The following is a 26,147-nucleotide window of genomic DNA, read 5'->3' as shown; positions in this document are numbered from 1 at the left end:
AAATGCGCCGTATCTATAAGTTGCATATTGATCTCATGAAGTTGAACTATCGCTTAAGGAAATGAGAAATGCGGAAGCAACAGGAGTTGATGGAATCTCAATTGAATTATTGAAATGCTTGGGTGAAGACAAGAAGCAAATTCTATCATTATGCAACGAAATATATGAGAAAGGCGAATGGCCTGAAGATTTTACGGAGACAGTGTTGATTCCAATACCGAAGAAAAATAATGCCAAGAAATGTAACGAGTTCAAGACTATCAGCATGATATCGCACTCGGCGAAGATTCTCTTGTGACTAATGAATAGACATTTATATTCTAAGATGGAAGAACAGTTGGAAGAAGAGCAGTTTGTCTTCAGGAAGGGAAAAGGTACAAGAGATGTGATTGGACTGCTACGGACAATCGGTGAAAGATACCTAGAGAAGAATAAAGAAGTATATGTAGAATTTGTGGACTTAGAAAAGGCTTTTGACTGAGTGGATTGGAACAAACTGATGGGGATCCTAAAGAAAATAGGTGTGGATTGAAAAGAGAGAAGAATGTTTAGTAACCTTTATATGAAACGAATCAAAGTCAGGAGAAGAAACGTCAGAAGGAAGTGAAATTGGTAGAGGAGTACGTCAAGGATGTCCTTTATTACCTACTCTGTTCAACATCTACTTGGAGGATTTAGTAAAGAACTGTTTTCAGAACATGGGAGGAGTGACAGTAGGAGGAAGAAGAATAAAGTGCATAAGATTTGCTGATGATATAGCGTTGTTAGCAAACGAGGGGATGATACTAAAGGATATGCTACTGGAGCTAAATGACAGCTGTGAGCAGTATGGGATGAAGATATATGCAAGTAAGACGAGGACCATGGCCATAGGAAGAAATATACAGAAGATAAACTTGCGAATTGTAATGGAGGCAATGGAGAAAGTGGACAACTTCAAATACTTGGGGTGTACTATAAGCAGTAACATGAGCTGCTGCCAAAAAGTCAAAAGGAGGATAGCAATGGGCAAGAAAGCTTTCAATAGAAAAAAGAGTATTTTCTGCAGACCTCTGGAAAAAGAACTAAGGAAGAGACTAGTGAAGTGCTGTATGGAGTGTGGTAATGAATGGGGAAGAAACATGGACATTACGACGAAGTGAAAAGAAGCGACTAGAAGCATTTGAAATATGGATATGAAGAAGAATGGAACGTGTGAAGTGGACAGACAGAATAAGAAATGAAGCTTTGCTGGAAAGAGTGGGTGAAGAAAGAATGATGCTGAAACTGATCAGAAGAGGAAAAGGAATTGGCTGAGTCACTGGTTGAGAAGAAACTGTCTACTGAAGGATGCACTGGAAGGAATGGTGAACGGGAGAAGAGTTCGGAGTAGGAGAAGATATCATGTGATAACCGACATTGAGATATGTGGATCATATGAGGAAATGAAGAGGAAGGCAGAAAATAGGAAAGATTAGAGATAGCTGGGTTTGCAGTGAAAGACGTACCCTGGGGCAGAACACTAAATGATTGAATAAATGAACTGGTCTTATATAAATGCACAAAAATTTTTAACAGAGCCAATAACTTTGCACCTTCAGATATGAAAAACACTGCAAAAAGTGTAAATTTGCAGGAATTGTACGTATAGCTCTCTGCAATTCGGTATTCTGCAGTTCCATTTTGTGCAGTTTGATATTCTGCTGTTGTGGAGTTCTTTAGGTGAAAATTGATGGTTTTCGATAAGGGAGCGCTAAAGAAGAGCATGACGGCGAGAGATATGCGTGAGGGGACGCTCACAATAGGGTTCAGTCGAAAGACAGTCCCAACTTAAAGAAGGTTTTAGTTGTGTGTTATTATGCTTTTAAGTAAAATATAAAATGGCGAAGCAGGGTGTTACAGCGAGAAAGTGAACAATATCAAATTACGTAAAGATTAATGAAGGCCACAAAGGGAAAAACACTAGAGGACTGGTATTCGATCCGATGCTGTGGATTGAACTTCGGCGTAGCTCAGTCGTTAGAGCGCTTGGTACGTAGAACCAAGGACCTGGGTTCGATCCCCAGAGCCGGAGCGAATTTTTTTCCTCTAATTAAAGTATCAGATTACTTCAATCGGTATTCTGTTCACCGAATTCTATTCGACACCCGACTTCAAATCCGACTCAAGCAGTGGTGCGTTCTGCTAACAGTGGTAGGATTAACTGCTGAAAAATTATTTCATTTTGCTGCATTACGTCTGTTTTATTTTAACAATCATTAACTAAAAAGTTTCATCAACTTTTGCAGATCAAGTACTAGACCCTAGTGCAGAGGGTTCTCAAACTTTTCAATATTTGGAATAAGTATTATAATGCCTTTCTCGTGTTAAATTTTACCGTACCTGGTTAACATGTTTCAGCCTGTTATGGGCCATCTTCAGAACTGGTTTGTGCTGGTCTTGGCGCGTTTTGTTTGTGTTTCCTGTGGGGATGTGTTTGTGTAGCGTAATGTGGAGTCAAAGATTGTGTGTGTTCTGAAATTGAGTTATGTTTTGAGAATTTCATTTACATGTGTTTAATTATCATTAATATATTTGAAACCCTGAAAATAATTTCAGAAACTCTTTAGCAAAACGAACTTCATTTTTCTGCATTTGAAATTTTGTAGAACAAAGGAGCAACTGTTCACAAAATTACAATAAAATCAAATATTATTATTTCTAATAATTCAAAATAAATATAGTGTTCCTGTGTTTAACGTTAAGCCTATATTTAAGTATTGTGACAGAAAGGGAATCTACATAAATGATTTGAACATTTTAATAAGTGTTAGCTTCTGATTAAGGAGAACAATTTAAACACAGGCAACTAGATTCATCAAAATATGAAACAATTTGAAAATTGAAGCTATATCCACAAATTATTATTTAGTGACTTTAAACTTCAGACTTGCTGTTGGTTCTGAGTTCACGTAATCATGAAAAGTGACATTGTCTATTTTAAACAAAATACTGCATATAATACACTGCTTAAGGGTCGAATTCATAGTCGTCGCTTATAAAATGAGGAAACACTTAAGTAATGAGCATTTCCTTAGCACTTATTTCAGATCGTATTACAGAGACGTTACTCATTCATATGGCCTGAGCATTCCCTTGACATCGAAAGAAATATGGCAACATGGCTAGACGTGAGCGTTTTCCTACATTCAATTGTTTTCCAGCGCCTTCAAATTGTTAAATCTGCATTATTGTCATACACAAATACAGAAATAAATATTATAGAGCTAAAAATTATACAAGATGTCCAGAAAGCATTTTACAGAAAAGAAAGAAGTGAGCTAAGATAACTAGTTATGAAATATGGAGTTATGGTCGAAAGTAAAAAAAAATTGATAATAATAATTGTTCTCTCCAAAAGAAGAAATTGACATGGAATAAAATTGCAGTTGAGTTTAATGCAAACTCCGGAAATATTCCTGTAAGAAAATAATTTTAATTTATTTTTCAGTTATTTTTATGCTAAACAAAGTGGAAATTATATAATTACGCAAATTTTAACAGCTTATTCTTTGGGTAGAATACAAACAAAAATGCAAATGACACTTTGTTGGGACGTGAATACTTTTCGAAAAAAAAATGCACTTAAATCTACCTGAAATGCTGCTGTATCATAAAATCTCAAAGCAACCGTACTTTCAGCAGTGGCGAAATCAGTAACCCTCATAGTTGTATTGTGAATTGAAATGAGAGACACCACAATATTCACAACAGTGTTCTTGTCGAAACGGTATCTCCTCTTAAATTGTTGATCATTATACAACTCTAAAGGGTTTTCCATATCTCTGATATATCTTTTTCTTACCGAAACTCATTTTCATTTTAATTACAGAACTCAATAAATAAATTAAATTATAATCATCATCTATTGTATACCGAATCAGCTGATTACAATGCATATGAGGAAACACTTGAGTAAGCTGACAAGCTAACTTATTTGAATAAGTGTTCACTTCAGTGAAATTTATGAATTGGAAATTATTACAAGCAACTGCTTAAGTGTTTCCTTACGATATGTGTTGACTATGAATTCGGCCTAAGACATTAAATAATATAGAACCACAAGCTATGTTATGTATATTCACAGCAATATTAAATTAACGTATATTTAAAAATTCTACATAAAATAAGACTTTTGTATAATACAGAAAAACTTTATTGTTAAAGGAGTGAACAACAGCTGATTTTACCATAGAAATCAATCTTCACGAAAACTAATTACCAATAATGATTACATATTTCATAACAAAGAAAAAGTTACATAAATAATTTATTTATATATACAAGAAACTCAATTGCACAAATTAATCACAAATAAACGTTCGGACAAATCCTTCAGTACTTCATCTTCACCATTTTGTCACCAGTAAGAGAAGTGAAAGATTTCTGGTCATGTTGCTTGCTCTCGGTTCTTCACATTACACAATCTTTGGTTTCGTGTGACCGTATTGGTAGAAGATAAAATTACTCTCTGGTCTATGTCAGCAGCACTCACTTTACTTACGAATTCTGTAATATCAGGAATTGGTGTTTGGCAAAAATTAAGTTGGATTTTCTGAGACATATTTGCTGGTTTGCTGCACCTCAAATCTTCTATAACTCTGGAAGATATCAATTCAGTAGTAGAATTTATATCTGAAATAGGTATCATGACTGGTTTATGTTTTTCCTTAGCTGGAGAAATGGTATTCTCTAAAATTATACTCCTTTTACTTGTTTCTGTTGTTCCATTATTCCGTGGTTGGTAGTCACTGGTAGCACAGATCATTGAGACCATATGGGTGGCAGCGGTCCTATGCTTTTCAAATCATTTTGTTGATAAATGGAAAAGTTTGCGTAACTTTGGGTCTTTAAGAACGCGTGGATCTCCTTTATTCACTTTTAATCCAGGAAAGTTTGGTCGTGATATTGTGATGGGTACTAATTTGTAAGGAATGCGTGGATGCGAATGTAATGAAGCATCTACTTCATTGGTAGGTTTATGATAGGGTACAGGATTGAACGGAAGTCCCTGATTTCTCTCAATTGTACTATATCACTACGGGAACCAGATCCTCTAAGGTCACCGTCACCATTTATTTCTATTCCATCAGCAATGCAGTTGTAAACACTAATTTTTTTACGTCTGTTGTAAAAGATGTTAGTCCTGTTTGTCGATGAACGTCTTTCAGTCTGAGTGCAGTAAGAAGTGGAAAGCATTGCTGCCGAGGCTGTGATGTTACTCCTACTACGAAGACCTCATGAAGCAAGTCTGGGGTCTCTGGCTTGCATTATTGGCACTTGTATCTTGGCATCAACATATTCTGCTAATTGTGAAGTCGATGCAGAACTTCCTTTCAAGACAGAAGTAATATTCCTTGTCTGGGGTTTAATACAAGCCAAAATTCTGTTTACAGATTTCTTTATGTGAAAGTTCCTCAGATGAATATAATGATGACTCTTGACTGGAAAAGTTCTTGAGAATATTGACCAAACTTGCATCCTGTTCATTACTCGAATAACTTTAGTAGTACTTTAATAGTTTTCTTTTCCTCTGTATCATTGATTCTATTTAATTCAACCTCCTTCTGATGTTCAGGATACGTGAGCTTGTTGCTTCTTTCGGGTATTTTTTTCTTCCTGAGAGAATGGCTGACATTATTGTGACCACCTTTCATTTCTTTTGAGCTGTTTTCTCATGTGTGTCCAATAAAGCTAGAATATTTTTATTATGGGCTTTATGACTGAATTTACAACGATCTCCTGCCAAACATCCAAGTCCAGTGTGATAAAACTTGCATGAAAATTCTGAATGCATGTTCAGGCACTTTTCCTTTTTCGAGCAACTGCCTGCCGCATAATATTTACACAATTTCATCTTTCTGTTACATCTCTTTATTTTATTTCGAGAGTCATTATGATGTCGCTTCTTTTCCTATCGTCTCTTTTTCTCCCTCAATTCTGTGTGTCCTAGTGTGTGATTTTTCTTGTAGCGTTTTCGTATTGTAGGAGGTGAAGAATCACAACTACCGGTAGGCCTACTGGTACTGGATTCAATATTATCTTCGTCAAATTCAAGCTGGTAATGAGGATTGTCAACCAGTGAATGATTTGCACGATCAGTTACTTTGCTTTCATAACGGGGCAAATAATTATGATCACTGCATATAATAGGAGATGCATCTGGAGCAAACAACAGTTTATCATCGTTAACTGCCTCGTTTTCACTGAATTGCCAAAAGAAGAAATAAACAACGATAAACATACCAGATTTCTCAAAATTTCGGAATAAGTCACCCTTATAAGTTTTCGAAATATTTTTTGATCACAAAATTATTGAATTTATTGTAAATCGTACTCATCGTTACGCACTTTCCAAAATAAAAAAATCCGAAGTTATGGAAAAAGGGAGTATTCATTGGTAAGCCTATACTATTCCCGAGTGAATATATTATTTTACCTGAGAAACGCAGATACTGAGATCTCTCTACATACATGAGAAATGAAATGGCTGTAAGCAGTCTGAAGGCAAAATGTGAAAATTGAAATACGTAATGGATAACCTGTAACTCAAGTTTTCAGAGAATTTCAGAGCCGAAGAAAATTATGCAAATTATTGCTTATGATGAATGCATGGTACTCTATTATGGTGCTATAGTTGCAAACAATGTAACAGAGGAAAGCCACTCCGGTTTGGTTATGACGTTTGTGCCTAAATACATAAAATGGTTACATAGTAAACTTTGATGCGCATCAAGGAAAAAAGCCGCAGAGGAATGATGTTCATGAAAATTATTTTGGAAAAACAGCAGCTCCTTTGGCACAATTGATAGACAACCTGCCTGACAATGTGAGAAAATTGCCATTCAAGTTTTACTTTGATAAATTGGTTACCTTTTCAAATATTGAAACTATATAGTTGGTATGCCTATTCAAAATAAAACGTTTATTTTTCCCATTATGAAGATCACCCTATTTTCTGTGTAATATTACAAGGAGGACATTTTCATAAACTCTTGTAAGGAACAACTAGGACAATGTTACGAGTGATTCAGGTTCACAGTTAAGGCAGCTAGAGTTTAGGAGTGATTTCTTTGAGAAATGTCTGGTCAGGTACAGAATTCGAAAAGATCTGGCAGATCACTAATGGCTCTCTGCACAGGAACCAAATCAAGGATATTAAAAAAACATCAGATATTATAATAGGCTGGATCATCTTGTCGCCCCAACCAAGAATAGGAAGAGGCACTGTTGTGCATATGAACATTGCAAAAGACAGACTAGGTTCCAATACAAGAAGTGTGATGTTGGAATATGTATTGATTGTTTCGTTTAGTTCATTTTAAAATGAAAATTGTATTCATATCATGTTTTGTTAAGTTTTTCTTCAATTATTATATATTGTCTTTTATTACTTTCAAATTCAAACAAAAACTACATGACGGTATGTAATACTAATATAAGAGCCTAGCGATGCCATATGGCATTGGGCATTTTTCGCGAAATATGCCATGTTTAATCAAAATGCCTTTGTTTGTTATGTTATTAAGGCTAAGTATAATTGAATGAAGCAAAAATTTTAAACATTTCTAATAAAAAATAATTCAGGCTTTGCAGGGTATAAAATACAAACTTGTAAAAAACATTCAGATTCAACAAACGAAAATGTTTTTTAGTTCAGTAACAATGTTATTAGACCTAATTGTGAGGAATGGATACAAATAATTGTATAGGTCTACATGTTATTATATATAAATTCTAAATTATAATGTGATGTGATACATTAAAAAAAAAGAAAGTTAATTGTTTAAGGCAAATATAAGTGGATTAATTGAAATACAGATGATGATGTAATATTTGAAGAGAATCATTGATAATATTTATAAGGACAGACATTACATAATCAAAAGGAATGTGAAGTTCCTTAAGATAATTCCATGTGAATTTGGAAATAGAACCTCTACTGCCAACCAGCAAACCAATGACAGACCATTGAGGGACGTTGTACTTTTGAGAAAGATAAGGTAGACAAGGTTCATATATGGACTTCTTCTCAATATCAACTTCGATGGCCTGATTTAGATTTCTTTCGAAACGGATAGTGAGGTCAAGAACAAGAGCCCGTTTTAAGTGTCCGTTAATAGCAATAATGTCTGCCCTTCTGAAAGAACCATCTGATGATACACAAGTTTTCGAAATATTTTTTGATGATAAAATTATTGAATTTATTGTAAATTGTACTCATCGTTACGCACTTTGCAAAATAAAAAAATCCGAAGTTATGAAAAAAGGGAGTATTCATTGGTAGGCCTATACTATTCCCGAGTGAATATATTATTTTACCTGAGAAACGCAGATACTGAGATCTCTCTACATACATGAGAAATGAAATGGCTGTAAGCAGTCTGAAGGCAAAATGTGAAAATTGAAATACAGATTTCAACAACAGTAACTGTATAAATAAGTAGGTAATCATACATTAAATTAGTTTATCTTACACGGAATAATTATTAAATAATTACTATTTCATAGTTTCATATATATATATATATATATTGATAGCATTATGATGTGAGAGAAGAGGTCTACATAATATGAGCCGTTCAGATCAGAAGTGGTGGAAGTCAGAAATGGGTAATGAGTGTTAAAGTAAACATTCTGTAAAATACAGCGCAAAGTAGCAATTAATATTCAATTTATTTCAACTATTAGTGGTTAGGACGAAAGACATTAATAGCTGCTTTGCGCTGTATTTCACAGAATTTTCACTTTAAACCTCATTACCCAATTTTGACTTACACCACTTCTGCTCTGAACGGCTCATATATAACACACAAATTTATGTTAGCGAGTGAAAGCAGTTGTCATTGGCTTCTGAAAATTATTATAGCCCTATTCAGAATATTGAATTGTAATCAAAAAGGATATTGACGAATATCTGTACATGGTTGCATTATGTAAGGTACTATTTCCAAAACACAGCAGTTACACATGATTTAAAAATAACTGACCCTAAACTTAAATATCTGCAGCATACGTTGACCAGACGTCCCGTTTTTAACGGAATTGTCTCTTTTTGTCAGTTTCTTGTCCTCTCTGTGAAAAAACTGTGCTCGGGATACCAAATGTCCTGCTTTTTCTTTAAATTGCGTTCCGTTTCCCTAAATTGTTGTTAAAATATGTCTTTTTCTTTTATTTTATTTAATAATCACTTAAAACATTGAAGTTTTCATCAGATGTCACCGTAATGAATTCAATAAAGGCCATGTTAGTCACAAAATGTCATTTCACTAATGTGTCTTGCATGGACTTTTATAGTTTCCTGAAAGAAAGGCTAACACTTCTAGAGAAAAAGTACTCATTAAAGATATATGATGCTGATTGTACAGGTTGATCTTCATGGAGAATGTTAAAATAGTTAGAAGTTAATATGAGGCAAAAAATTTTGTTATGAAGGAAGTTCAGAATACAGTCACATGGATATAACGTAAGGTCCATGTAACCTGACGTATTTTTAAACAGATAAGTTAACCTAATTAATCCGGACTAGTTGCAGTATAAACAATTATTGTTAACAATAACTTTAATTATAATTATTATAGCCTAGTTATTGTAAACAGTGTAGTGTTCATGACTTTAAAATAAACAAAAATGGACCTCATTGCTCACTGACATTATATAAACACAGGAAATAATGAATGTTTAGATAAAATATTGATTCATGTTAACTTTAATAAGTGTCCCGTTTTTTTATTTTGCATATCTGGTTACATTACAAATATTGAAAACGTGAAACTTAATTCCTGGCATAAACAACAATGATATTGTGAATTTTATTATATTTTATTTGAACTTGCTATCTAAATTGTAGATGCCGGTATTCTAAATCATGTTTATTTATGCTTCGCACAATAATAAATTATTAACAGTGCGAAAGTGTTGTTATAGTAACACTGCATTATTTGAAGTTTTCTTAGAAACTTACTGAATTGTTGATACTTCAATTCATTACTATGGTTATATGAAATCGTTTTCGGTATCCTAACTTTCTTATTTGAAGAAGTGACGATAAAGAAGGCGAAAATGATTCGAATAAAAGTATAATTAAACATTTACAAACAAGAATAATACCGGTACGTATATTCAACTGGTAATATAATATGCCTATCCATAACTATAATTGGAATTGCAATTCATTGAAAAATTTAGATATTGGTAATGTAAATACAAGACATACTTGTGTGCCTTTAACTGCTGTATTATACCGTAAATGGCTAATTCCAGAGATAAAGGTTGTGGGAGGTGTAGTCAGCTTAAATAGTCTGATTTCTCTGAGTTGCTTTCGCCATTCTTAAGGGAATGCACAGGTGAAATTACTAAATCTTACAGTTTTCATTTTTTTTCTCAAAGACCAAGGACACCAGAATAAAATTATGTGACACGTTTCCTTATTAAGATGCAATAAAGGACAGGAATTTTTTTCAACGTGATTTTCTTTAATTTTCGACATGTGGAACCATTTATATATCAATTAATTAAATTAATATATAAATGGTTCCACACGTCGAAAATTAAAGAAAATCACGTTGAAAAAAAATTCCTGCCATTTATTTCATCTTAATAAGGAAATGTGTCACATAATTTTATTCTAGTGTCCTTGGTATTTGAGAAAAAAAATGAAAATTGTAAGATTTAGTAATTTCACCTGTGCGTTCCCTTAAGGAAATTCTATGATAAACACTATATGCATAGGCCTATAGACTGCAGTGCATATTGATGATTTCCCATGGTCCAAGCAATCACAACATTAGGCATTATTTTTCACTACAAAACACAATTAGTGCTCTTTTAATTATAGCCTACTGTTGGAAATTATTATCCTTCGAAATTTGTTACGCTGTTTGCCCATCTATAATAAAAAAAGTTAATAGTCTTAGGCTATATATAGGGCTACATTACAATAGAACTGATTTATGAACTGAATTTTACATTTTAGAAACTACACTGCCAAGCAAAAAAAAAAAAAAAAAAAAAAAAAACGCAACACTTGAATAAATTTGAAATATCAAACTATAATATAAATTATAACATTACTGTGTGCTTCTACGGACCTGTTTGTCTTAGGCAAGTATTAATTCATGTTTTTGGAAGGAAAGTATACTCATTGGGTGGTTTGTGACACCCTCTTTGCCACTTCCAGTCCCTTACCCTATATTTATTGCAGTGCCATTAAAATTTGCAACCCTAAACACAAGCAGCCAAAACAAAACTACAACACTATTGTTTTCTTTTTATACTTATAATGGAATTCTGTGATAATGAACTCAGTTTTAAACAATATTTGCCAGAGTTAAAATGCTGTTAAGCCCCGAGAACGCCACTAGAGCAGTCGCGTTGGTAGAGGATGACCACAGCTTACGTTATGTGACTCAGGTGTTGCATACATGACCCCTTAGCTTTTGAAGAGTATCTGGAGCATGATGACGGACATTTCTTCCTAAAATATTCCACAGATGATCAATTGGGTTAAGATCCGGACTGAGTGATGGCCATTGCATGAATTGAATCCCTGCTTCATTGAGGTATTGGAGGACATATCGCGCCACACGAGTACGTGTATTGTCTTCCAAGAGCACGAAATTGTCACCAATGAATGATGCAAAAGGAAGAACATGTTGCCCAAGGATTTCTTTCATGTAGCGATGGGCAGTAAGAAACTTATCCTCCACAAAGACAAGGTCCATTCGTAGAGTAAAACTGATGCCTGCCCACACCTTCACTGAACGGTTATGAAATGCTGACCTTAATGAAAATTTGCATTCAGAATACCTTTCTCCAGTCCTCCTCCACACTCCTTCCCTTCCATCTGGGGATCTGAGGCAGAATCGGGACTTATCTGAGAACAAAACTGTGCTCCACTGTTCCTCAGCCCATTCCTGATTTTCCTTTGCAAACAGTAAGCGAGTTTGACGTTGTCGTCTTGTAAGTTCTGAGCCAGGAGCAGGTCTTATGGAGATCAGGCCAGCATCATGTAACCTCCTCCTTACAGTCCACTCACTGATATTCACACCTCGCACTTTTTCCAGTCGATTTCTGGCTTAGACCACAGTGTTGCTGTAGTTACGCAGCACTTGAAGGCGCAAGAAGTGGCCATCTATTGCAAGAAGTTAATCTTTTCTTACCATATCCCGGTCTCCGGTCTTCGAGAATATGAACGAAGTTCCCTGTACCTCTGCACTGTACGTGAAACCGTCGACGGAGTTGAATGCAACACCTGAGTCACATAACGTAAGATGCTGCCATCCTCTACCAACGCCACTGCTCTAGCAGCTTTCATGGGTTTTAACGGCATCGTAACTCTCTTAAACTTTGTTTAAAACTGAGTTCAATATCACATAATTCCATTATAAGCAAAAAAAAAAAAAAAAAAAAAAAAAAAAAACAAAAGAAAACAAAAATGTTGTAAGTTTGTTTTAGCTGCTTGTGTTTAGGATTGTAAATTTTACTGTCACAGCAATAAATATGGACTAAGGGACAGGACGTGGCAAAGATGGTGTTACAAACCACCCAATGGGTAAACTTTTCTTCCCAAAACATGAATTAACACTTGCCTAACACAAAGAGGTCCATACAAGCTAACAGTAATGTTATAATTTGTATTATGGTTTGATATTTCAAATTTATTCAAGTGTTGCGGGTTTTTTTTTTTTTTTTTTTTTTTTTTTTTGCTCGGCAGTGTAATATTAATTTGAAGAGTTATACTGTTTACTAATACCATACATTTGAAGACAAAATACTTGAGTCCTACAGTAGGGTGGCCAGATTTCCAAAATAAAAAATCGGGACACTTATTAAAGTTGGCATGAATCTATATTTTATCTAAACATTCGTTATTACTTCTGTTTATATAATGTCAGTGGGCAATATGGTCTAGTTTTGTTTATTTTAAAGCAATGAACACTACACTGTTCACAATAAATAGGCTATAATAATTATAATTAAAGTTACTGTTAACAATAATTGTTTATATTGCAACTATCTGGATTAATTAGGTTAGTTTATCTGTTTAAAAATACTTAAACTTAATTGGACCTTGCGTTATATTTATGTGACTGTATTCTGAACTTGTTTCATAACAAAATTTTTTGCCTCATATTAACTTCTAACTATTTTAACATTCTCCATGAAGATCAACCTGTACAATCAGCATCATATTTCTTTGATGAGTAGTTTTCTCTAGCAGTGTTAGCCTTTCTTTCAGAAAACTGTAAAAGTCCATGCAAGACACATTAATGAAATCATATTTTGTGACTAACATGACCTTTATTGAACTCATTACGGTGCCATCTGATGAAAACAGTATAGATTTAATCAATGTTTTAAGTAATTATTAAATAAAATAAAAGGAAAAGAAATATTTAACAATAATTTAGGGAAACGGGAAGAAATGTTTAAAAAAACAAAACCTTTGGCATCCCGAGCACAGTTTTTTCACAGAGAGGACAAGAAACTGACAAAAAGAGACAATTCCGTTAAAAACGGGACGTCTGGTCAACGTATGCTGCAGATATTTAAGTTTAGGGTCAGTTATTTTTAAATCATGTGTAACTGCTGTGTTTTGGAAATAGTACCTTACATAATGCAGCCATGTACAGATATTCGTCAATATCCTTTTTGATTACAATTCAATATTCTGAATAGGGCTATAATAATTTTCAGAAGCCAATGACAACTCGCTAACATAAATTTGTGTGTTATATATTATGTAGACCTCTTCCCTCACATCATAATGCTATCAATATATATGAAACTATGAAATAGTAATTATTTAATAATTATTCCTGGAAAGATAAACTAATATAATGTATGATTACTTACTTATTTATACAGTTACTGTTTATGAATATGTAGACCTATACAATTATTTGTATCCATCCCTCACAATTAGGTCTAATAATATTGTTACTAAAAAAAAAAAAAAAAAAAAAAAAAAAAAAAAAAAAAAAAAAAAAAAAAAAAAAAAACATTTTCGTTTGTTGAATCTGAATGTTTTTTTACAAGTTTGTATTTTATATTAAGCTGGCATCAGGTAGATAGTAAATAAAGATACAGTTTTTGTTAGAACGGGGAAATTTGATCGCCAGTAGGGAAAACGGAAACATTGACGTCATGGAGCAGAAGAAGGTGGTTTATTACTACATGTTGATGCGTCTTATTGGTTAGGTTATTAGCAGAGCTAGGAAGTTGGTACCAAAACTGTTAAGTTGTGTGAGCTTCCATTACATCTCTACCGAATGAAAAGTATTAACGCAACTCTCAATGTCAGTGAACTAGAACGACAAACACGTACAACCGAGTGGTAACCAAACATGCGCTCCAGTCGTCTACGGCCCTAGAAAAAGAAAATAATAAGCGAATAATATAAAAAACAATAATTTATAATTATAAACTACGTAACTAACAATATAAAATAATTTACCCATACATATAAATATAACATACAAATTATACAATTATGATTCCAGTCTCATTATAACAAATAACAATTAACATTTTCATTTTATCGAAAAAAAAAATTATTTCTTTTATGTTCAGGAAGAAATAAAAACACTATTTGTACTATGAAAATGATCGTTTTATGTCACAAGGTGTTACTGGAGCAAATCTGAAATATGATACAGTATTTCTTACTATCAACAAGTGAACAACTACTTCGTGAATCTAATAGTGTATCTCGTAGGAGGCATATAATATTAAACCCATAATTGTTTTCAAGAACATTTTTCATTTCTATTGTAATGACAGCTACGAAGTTCGTATCGTAATTCCGATGTTGGACTTGGACTGTAACGCAACCGAATGCATAGCAGCACGAGACGCCAACATTTAACGAAGAATAATCCGGGAAAAAATAAACGTGTTACACACTCCTGTTTGCATAATTATTTAATAACAGATGAGTTAGATTTTTGGAATCACCTATATTACTAACATTACATAAATAATACAATAATAACAGAATAGCTCATTTTGTTCAGAAACTAAAATATTAATATAAATTAACAATATTCTTCAAACTATTTACGATTGTACACAGCTCTTCAGAATGCCACTTTGCATTGTTTATGTGAATATACTCAACTGAAATCTACTGCTTTGGTACGAACTTCTTACCTATGGTAATGATCACTAATAGAATGATAGTAATAATGTATGAATACAAAAATCGATCTTTCACTAACAAAAGATCAGATCCAATAACGTCCTCATGAACAATCTGTTTGTAATTCAATTCGTATGTTGTTTGCCAGTAACATTTAGATATAATATAATTCATGGGCCTACTAGTAAATATGTTTTGTATTTCTATTCGGGTTTCTAGCTAGGTGCCTGGGCAATGGCAATGGAAATGGCTCTTACCAATATTAAGTCCCTTATTGTACCCCATCGCTCCTTGAAACAGAAGTTCCAATTCCTACACAACTTTTAATGCACAACACAGTGTTCAGGAAAAACTTATGTTCTCCAAACAAGTATGACTTGCCAGTCTCTGAAGAAGGAGGTTATCGTACACCAATGCCTTCTTCACCCGAATATGATCCACAAAATGAACATGGAAACTTCTCCGTCATTCAGGCAGAGGACATTAATCATCTTCGAGACTCTAATAACGAAAAGATTCATCACTTACAAGATATGAAAGTGACAAATGTACGAAATAGGGAAATAGAACTAGGGACGAAAAGTAATAAACAAATTGCATGTTCAACAATAATCTTACAAGAGTGTTACGAAAGTGGATGGTCAGAAAATAATTACTTTTTGACCCTGAAACTGCCTAAGAAGCAAAGAGAACTTTCCATAAGGATTCAACAAAAACAAAAAGAAAGAATAAGTTCAAGTATCCTGACACATCAGAAGGAGATTGAATTAAATAAAATCAATGATACAGTGGAAAAGAAAACTACTAAAGAAGGGTATTGGTATTCGAGTGATGAACAGGATGCAAGTTTGATAAATGTTCTCAAGAACGTTTCCAGTCAAGTGTCATCATCACATTCATCTAAAGAACTTTCACATAAAGAAATCTGTAAACAGAATTTTGTTTAGTATTAAACTCCAGACAAGGAATATTACTTCTGTTTTGAAAGGAAGTTCTGCATTGACTTCACAATTAGCAGAACATGTTGATGCCAAGATACAAGTGCCAATAATACAAGCCAGAGATCCCAGACTTCCTTCACGAGGTCTTCGTAGCCTAATAGGAATAACATCACAGCCTCAGCAGCAATGCCTTCCAGTTCCTGCTGCACTCAGACTGATAGACGTTCATCGAAAAACAGGACTAAGATCTATTACAACAGACGTAGAAAATTAATAGGCCTATTTACAACAGAAATACTGATGGAATAAAAATAAATGGTGACGATAACCTTAGAGGATCTGGTTCCCGTAGTGATATAGAGCAACTGAGAGAAATCATGGAACTTCCGTTCAATCCTGTACCCTATCATAAACCTGCTACTGAAATAAATGCTTCATTACATTCGCATCCACGTGTTCCTTACAAATAAGTGCCCATCACAATACCACGACCGAATTTTTCTGGATTAAAATTGAATAAAATAGATCCACGCGTTCTTAAAGACCCAAAGTTACGCAAACTTTTCCATTTATCATCAAATTATTTGAATAGCATGGGACCGCTGCCACCCATATGGTCTACAATAATCTGTGCCACCAGTGACTACCAACAACAAAATAATGGAACAACAGAAACACGTAAAAGTATATTTTAGAGAACACCATTTCTCCAGCTAAGAAAAAACATAAACCTGCCATGGTACCTATTTCAGATATAAATTCTACTGCTGAATTGATATCTTCTAGAGTTACAGAAGATTTTAGCTGCAGAAACCAGCAAAGATGTCTCAGAAATTCCAACTTAATTTTTGCCAAACAACAATTCATGATATTACAGAATTGATAAGGAAGGTGAGTGCTGCTGACATAGAACAGAGAGTAATTTTACCTTCTACCAATATGGACACACCAAACCAAAGAGTGCGTAATGTGAAGAACCGAGAGCAAGCAACATGACCAGAAATCTTTCACTTTTCTTACTGGTGACAAATGGTGAAGATGAAGTATTGAAGAATTTGTCCGAACGTTTATTTGTGATTAATTTGTGCAATTGAGTTTCTTGTATATATAAATAAATTATTTATGTAACTTTTTCTTTGTTATGAAATATGTAATCATTATTGGTAATTAGTTTTCGTGAAGATTGATTTCTATGGTAAAATCAGCTGTTGTTCACTCCTTTAGCAATAAAGTTTTTCTGTATTATACAAAAGTCTTATTTTATGTAGAATTTTTAAATATACGTTAATTTAATATTGCTGTGAATATACATAACATAACTTGTGGTTCTATATTATTTAATGTCTTAAGCAGTGCATTATATACAGTATACATTTGTGTTTATACTATGCAACTTTTCATGATTACATGAGCTCAGAACCAACAGCAAGTCTGAAGTATAAAGTCATTAAATAATAATTTGTGGATATAAGCTTAGCTTCAATTTTCAAATTGTTTTATATTTTGATAAGTCTTGTTGCCTGTATTTAAATTGGTTTCCTCAATCAGAAACTAACACTTATTAAAATTTTCAAATAATTTATGAAGATTTCCTTTCTGTCACAATATTTAAATACAGGCCTAACATTAAACACAGGAACACTATATGTATTTTGAATTATTAAGAAATAATGTTGCATTTATTGTAATTTTGTGAGCACTTACTCTGTGTTCTAAAAATTTCAAATGCAGAAAAATGAAGTTCATTTTGCTAAAGAGTTTCTGAAATTATTTTCAGGTTTTGAAATATATTAATAATAATTAATTACTTTATCCGAATTAATTACTTTATCCGAATAAAACAAAAGTGTAGCACTTCATACACACGACGTTATATACTCGTAAATGTATAGGAACTCTTGCAAGAAGCATAAAGAATACTGTATTTACTCGATTATAATATGCACCCATTTTGTTAAAATCTCCACCCTCAAAACTGAGATGCATGTTATAGTCGTTGGCAAGTTGTATTTAAGAGAAATAGTGCATCTCAAATGCTGTTGATGGTAGTGCTTTGAGGGAATGGTAATCAGACATAATATCAGTGATGGTTCGGATTTCAACTTGGACATGGTGACGGGAGACTTCACATTCTGAAGACAGAAGTAGGACAGAATGTGATGCATAGAGTTTGTGCAACCACATTCTGTATTATCAAAAATATTGCTGAGTGCCAGTCTCTTTGTAGAGACATAGGTTGTATCGTAAGATAGTGTGATGGGAAATGCATGAAGATCAATATTTCTGAAACTATTAATGTTGTGCGTTTTATTAAGAAACCTACTTTACCTATATTCAACGCACTTTATCGAAATCAAAACCAATTTAGCATAACTGGTAAAAAAGAACCTTGCTGTGTTGATTAACAGCAAATTTCATTTGCATAAGCATATTGCTTTGTTGACTTCGTTTATAGCACACAATTAAATGTCGACTTCAATACAGTCCATAATGAAGTTTTTTCTGCATTTGATTCACTGCTAATACTTTTCTTCGTATTAGTGAAATCGAAACTGGCTCGGTAAAACTAAGAAGTATTCAACTCAAATTCATAATATACTCTTTTTTCGTATGTTTTCCTGCCCATAATTCGTTGTCAGATACGGAGGTACCATGTGATCAGCATGAAGATCCCCCAGTCGTTATAATTGATTTTTACAACTGAATTTTTCTACCTATCGTAGTTCCCTAAATTTATCTCAATGCTGGATGGACACTGGGCCCATACACTGGCCGAAATTTAATGAGAAATTACCTTCCCCATAAGGAGTCGAACCAGTGCGTACTCCACAGTGCGAGTCCTAGATATGATGACTTGGCTTTACGAGGGCTGTACCAGAACAGGTCCTTACACTTAGGCACACTTTTGCCCAATATATAATATTGTACGATGATTGTCCATGTCTGACAGGTGACACTGTATCATTTGTGAATCCAAGATTGACAGGTGGGCCATCCTGCCTCAATCCCTGATACAGCCAGGTTTCGTTTCGCGGACGAGTTGCCTGATAAACCCAGGGGCCCAGAGCCCCAACCCCTCCTGTCATCGTTGGCTGATAGGCAGGCCATCCTGCTTCAGCCCCTGATGGAGCCATATCCCATCCACACACGGCTAGCCTGATAAGTCATTGTGGCCCCAAGCTTCAAGCTCTTACTTTATCAACATCGGAATCCCCTTTGTCCACCACAAATTCCACCATGATGTGATCGGGGATCAAACCCAGATCTCCTGGATGAAAGACTGGTGAGCTAACATGAACCACAGACGCGGCTAGGTATGATGTCTTAGACCTTAGACCACGACGCTACGTTGTGGGACGAAATGAAGGCAAAACTTACCTTATAGTCAACTCCGGATATAGTGAACCTCTGCGGACTTGCATGTTTCGTTCACCATATCCGAAGTTCACTGTATCCGAAGTGTCTCTTCCCTAACCTTAAAAGACAGAAATGAATGAAATTGTGAACAAGAAAATAAAATATTTCATTTTTGTGGAATGGATTACACTGTATACTGTTACTCACAGTTGATTTACTTAAACTACGCTGTTGACCCAAGTCCCCTTGCGAAAGACCACATTCAATGTCACTTATAATATTCGCCTTATCTTCCAAAGAAAACACTTTACGCTAAACAATTTTATACAATACATTCACTGTTGAAACACAGATCAGGTAGAAATTGGTGTGACTGCGTACTCAGTCTTGGAATTTCCCGGGTCACTTAATGGAAACTGTGAAAGGGTTGATGGATTTTGAAAGCCATTGAAATCTTACCTTCATTTATGCTCTGGCCATAATGTCCGTACCCTTTAATAAAAGAAGGCAATTTCATTTTCCGTTGTTTCCATGCTATCCGTCATAATGGAAATGTTTCTGAGAACAAAAGGCAACCCTTTGACGGTGGAGGATTAGAAATAACAGTAGAGTAGTGTGCCTGAGAACAGAACGTCAACCCTTCGATGCTGGAGTGAGGCAAGGTCGTCAGGCGTTGCTTGGATTTATAGTACAGCTGATTGTCTAGGAATCACTAATCCTACCTTTGTCCTTTGACTGAAGGAGTAAGAAATTTACAGTAGAATGTTATTCTCTACAAATTCTTTCAATTTTATACAAGAATGTCTGACTTCAAATAAGAATTTGTCAGAACACAAGGTTCACTATAACCGAAGCGAGGGTTCACTATAAACGGAAATATTAATGTACTTTATAATGTATGCGGATAGGGACCAACGATTTAGGTTCACTATAGCCGAATGTTCACTATAACCGAGTTCACTATATCCAGAGTTCACTGTATAGTCCCATAGTACTGGTTTCCCCGAGTAGACTCTCACTAAAGGTAAATGATCGTAATAATTACGATGAGACCTCCGAGATTACAACACGTGTTATCTGTTTAACAGCTGAAAGAACATTATCACAGAGTTCAACGCACAAGAAGAAGGTACACGGAAAACGGGAAGTCACCATTGAAACAATCGCCAACAATGGACAAAAATAAAAGCCCGCGTCGTAAATCTTACGAGCATTACCTGTCTAGGGTTTTAACAGGACCCGTCCCATTAAACAGTTGATACATGCGCTGGGTACAATAACAGCTTAGCTCTACTTCAGTCGTTATTCCGACACTGGAATTTTCATAATCTTCCATGTCTTCTCTATCGACTTTAGAAGTTGTATTTCATTTCGTTGACTCTAAATGGCAGGAAAGTTCATTATGTGAAATTCTGTGCTAAGTCGAAAGGTTCAAAATTCGCAACACAAAAATATGTTACACTAATGTTTTATAATTCAGGGTCTTTGGCAGTATCATATATTTACAATATCGTTTTTCAGCCATTCAGTTTTTCAGTAGGATATAATATACCACCAAAGGAAGAACTTAATCTGAAATATCCCCTCGTACTGGCTTGAAATTATCAAAGAAAGATGGTATTTCATTATTGAAATTCTTGAAACAGAAAATGCATGTTCCCTACGAAGTATTTTGGATTCTGAACCGTGTTGGATGAGAATCATCCTGGAAGTGAACTCGGTGATCATGAATAAGAATATTTGAAACTTAGGTGTTTTCATCTGTAGCATGGTTTCAGAATTGGTTTTATTAATACATATTCTGTTTTTCTTATTAGAATTTTAAAACAAACGTTATTTTGTTTCTTCAGTGTATTTCCATAAAAAAAATGTAAGGTTTTCGGTTGAAAATTCTTATAGTATATTATTTTGATAAGCTGAAGTCTTAATGTACTATTATTTATTATTATTTATTAAATAAAGTTCAATTGTGTTAATGAAATAGCACTTTTCTACTGGTCTTAATATCTACAGAGTGATTCATAAATACCTGTACAAACATTGTGGGTGTAATGTAGAGGTAAAAATAAAACTAAAATGTTCTATACTACTTTTTCCATGAATCCTTACTTTGAGAGATATGATGCCTAAAATCCTACCTTGCTAGGCATCAAAAACATGGGCCAGTAAAGTCTTCGGAAGTGTCGCGTTCCCTAAATGGCGGCTGCGGTAGATGTTTGTTATTCGTACACCCCACTACAGTTGATTCCGACCTGATAGGACTTTGTTTACTGTACGTAGGTATTAATTGATCTTGAAATTTTACAGACCCCGTTTAACTCATTTCGAACAGTTTCATAGCCATTTTGATTTCACTGCTGTAGTTCTGTTACCTTCGGAATTTGAGTGACATAAACGAGCGCCTTCAGAGTTTCTAAAAGTAGAAGTCCGGTGATCTGGTTGCCCAAGCGACTGATGTTACACGATCTATCGTACCGTACATAACAAAGACAAAATGAATGTGTACTTACAAGATTTGGTACTGTAAGAACTGCAATAGCACCATGCAACTAAACATACCTATGTACAGTAAACGAAGTCCCATCAGGTCGAAATCAACTATAGTGGAATGTACGAATAACAAACATCTACCGCAGTCGCTATGTAGGCAAACGTGACGCAATCGAAGGTTTTACTGGCCCATGTTTTTTATGCCTGGCAAGGTAAGACATTATGCATCATAACTCTGAAAGTAACGGTTTCTGTAAAAAGTTGTATAGAACATTTTAGTCTCAATTCTACCTCTACATTACACCCACAAAGTTGTACAGGTTCTTATGAATCACGCTGCATGATAGATACCTATTTAAGAAGTCTCAGGCTTTATATGGAATAACGACTAAATTTTCCATAGTTTATTTACAAATATTTAAAAATGGGTTGTGTTTAAATTATAACTGATATTGGATTTTAATAATATACAGTCTAATATATAATATAAAACAAACGATGCGACTATATGTAATTAAAATTTCTACAATGTTCTAAAACTTTGACATCGTTTTTCTCAAAACATGAGTTTTCAACTTAAGCTGTTATTGCACCCAGCGCCTCAATTAAGAGTTTGGATGGCATATTGTATCCTCATATTTCTCGTTCAATTAATACTCAGCCGCTGTAAAAGCGGATGCTTTGCTTTGATGAGGTAAGATAATTGTCTATAGAATAAGCCTTCTCGATAAAAAGCCGTAACACATGTCTACCAATGATGCGTTAGAATTTTCAAATGATGTTCCCATGCCAACTCCACGTGGAGTATAAAACAACGTTGTCGTATTTCGAGTTGATTGATGATAAAAAGGTTAGTAATTTCAATTTAAGTTTTAATTAAAAGTCATCTATAGCAGTAGTGACCAACTCGTCTTCTTTGTGTAAGAGTACTCTTCGCCGCTCACGAACAGTATGCGAGAGCAGGTCGTCCCAATGCTTGCAATGTCATCGTTGCACATTTTTGTTCGTGAATGTACATTTAGCGGCAAAAAGAATAGGCCGGCCGACAATTTCTAAGTTACAGAGATATAACATTGCGCCTGCGCGTCTCGTCAAAGCTGTAGTTCACTAGGTAACACATAATTAAACCATTTAAATTTGCTGTATTTTGTTTAAGAGTCTAAAATATGTAATAAAATCGAATGGCGGGTTGATTCTACATAGATACACCAGGGCCCTTGAATAGTGAAATAATAATAAAATTGATAAATACAAAATCAACCGGAGCGAATATGAACAGGAAAACCACGTATTATGCCGAACTGATAGTAACAGTCACAGTAGCGTACGACGTTACGGCATTGGTGTATTGAACAAGTTGATAGTAGTAGCTCAAGGTTCGAATATCCCCCAATCTTCTTTTTTTAATTATAAATTTGCCATCATTTGTGTCTCACAAAGCTATAATTACGTGGCTATATCTCTTAGAATATTCCCAAACTCTAATAAATAATAAACCTCCCTCTCTCTCTTTCAAGCAATACTGCTATCTGTTAATACAACGGAAAACGATATCCAGAAGGAACACTTTTCTTTCAGTAGGATAATCATCCGATACACACCGCCAAACGGATTCAAAGATGGTTTACGAGGAGGCGTGATGTCGACCCAGTCGACTGGCCTCCAGATTCACCAGATATGGATCCGATTCAAAATTTGTGGGCTGCAGTCAAAAGGATCCTACGCTCTATTTGGGCAGAACAACCACCCGTTCGGACACCTGAGGAATTGAGGGAAAGAGTTCTAGATGCGTGGGATGGCCAAGAATTTAGATCTGTTCCATAATCTTGTGGACTCCATGCCGCGCAGAATGAGGGCAGTTGTTGACGCAGATGTTTTGTGGACGAGATACTAGTCCCCACCACAGGCCTTGTTTTGTTAATATATTAAAAAATTGTTTGTTTTTATTAATTTAATTATTTATCTGTGTTTGATATGCGTCCGGTTTTTTAGGATGTGAAACAAGTATTTTTGTTTATACAGGCCAGGTCTCACCTATTAATAGCCCACAGGTGACGGGAATAATATTTTTACAAGGCAGGCATAACGAAGTTTGTTAACAAATGCCATTTCACATTTAAACTAATAAATTAAGTAAAAATTAAAATAAAAAACAATAATTTTACCGTACCGGGAAGCGAACTCACAACCTATGGTACGGACGTCAGACTTCTTACCACTGGGCTACACATTGTTCATAAGGTTTACTACATTATAGACGGACAACTTTCAATGAAGAGACACCACAGCAATGCCTTACAGTGGGTTACATTTACACGAGTGAACCGCGCGATAGAACTTAGCATTTCTATCGACCAAGAGTCGGCCCATTCTTTTTGCCGCTAAGTGTACATGATTGCACATAGTGCTTCTTAAGAGTAGCTAAGTTGGACACCACTGTCATAGCTTCAAATTTATTCACTGTGGATGATGGTGGTAGAAATTAATGTTTTGATATGTATAAATATGATTGTAATTGGAGATAATATTTACAACGGAATGATGATAACACCGCTTAACATTACAAGTACTCATACCTGCAAAAAAGTGTATCCAACACAAACCTTGCCGGTAGGGAAATGAATGAACGCGGCACCATACCAAAACGGGTGTTAAGTCGATTGAGGATACAACTTCCGCGCGGCTACGCTTGCCAATTTAAAGTAAAAGGTTTACTTGATTACTTTGTAACCTTTCAAAGGCACAGTACAACTCATCATGGTGCGAATTAACGAGGGGATGGGGGGATTTCCCCCCTGTTGGAAAGTTATCCCCCTCTCATAAATTCATACCAACATCCCTGCCAGGGATAACTTCTATCTCTCTCACAAAATATAATTGTTTTAATACGAGTATGTGTAGTTTATAAAGTACAAAGTAAGCAGAAAAATTATATTGATGTACTATCATCACCAGCAATCTGACAACAATCAATAACTTAGAAATTACATATTTTATCTTAAGCCTGTTCATGGATATAATTATTATTAAGATGCAAGACAAGCAACTCAGTATGACCAAGCGTTGAGCCGTATCGAATGAAGGTGATAATAGTTTTATGTATGGTATTCTCTATCTAGGAATCTATTCCCTTCTCATCAGAAATCTTAATTCGCACCTGCAACTCATAATAATCACGCTGAGCGAAGTTAATATTTTGAAGTACATGTTTGGAAATAGAAAATATGCAATTCTTCTACGAATAGATAAAACACTAATTCGAGATATTCCCTCTGTAATAGTTCAGATAGTTCCAATTTTAACATAATCGCATGAAAAGTGTACACTACAAAGAAGAGACAGACGAAGAGTTGAAAGTTTGGGAATGAGATTTTAAAAACCGCCATCCCTCTCTACTGTTGCTAATATCAACTGTCTGCGAAGGTACTATCACAGTCTAGTACATACAGTCACGAAGCTCAATACGTAGTAAATATGCATCCATAGATATTTGCTAACCACTAGGATCGCTAATATCGCCTCATTACAGACAATGAGAAATAGTACCGGCACAGTCAATTGTTCCTAGCATCCTCACAACTCAAACTTCGTGACTGTTATATACTAGACTGTGGTACTATCCTCCTGTTACACTGTGAACTCCATGGCCTCTAATAAGGTGACTTTACTTTACTTCAAAATATACTTTAATATAGCAATAAATTCTTTGCGTGCATTTGCACACACCAGATTCGACGTAATAGACAACAGGAAAGAAAGAGCAAAATTATATGGATTTTTAAAATTCCGAAGATTAATTTTCCAGTAGAGATAGAAACTCTCCCACATGTCCTCGGTTCTTGTCCGCATGGCGAGGCTTTGCGCAATACCAGACACCACAAAGTAAGAAGCGCCATCGCTCAATCACTACGTAATACTGAGTTTACTCTTTTCGAAGAGGTTCATGGTCTATCAACCACCGACAGCACTCGTAGGATAGACATGAACGCTTTCCAGGACCATCGGAGAGGTTTTATAATTGACCCTACAGTTCGTTTCGAGACTTGCAAGACTAACCGCAAGATATCCATAAGGAGAAACAATTCATCTATGAACCAACAATCCCGTGTTATCAAGAGAAATATCAGTTACAACAGATAGAAGTAATAGGCTTGGTGGTCGGAGCATAACGATCCATCCCGAAGCAGTTTGTTGATTTT

The sequence above is a fragment of the Periplaneta americana genome, chromosome 3, assembly GCF_040183065.1.
Source record: "Periplaneta americana isolate PAMFEO1 chromosome 3, P.americana_PAMFEO1_priV1, whole genome shotgun sequence".
Taxonomy (NCBI): Eukaryota; Metazoa; Arthropoda; class Insecta; order Blattodea; family Blattidae; genus Periplaneta; species Periplaneta americana.
This window is presented reverse-complemented; position numbering follows the sequence as displayed.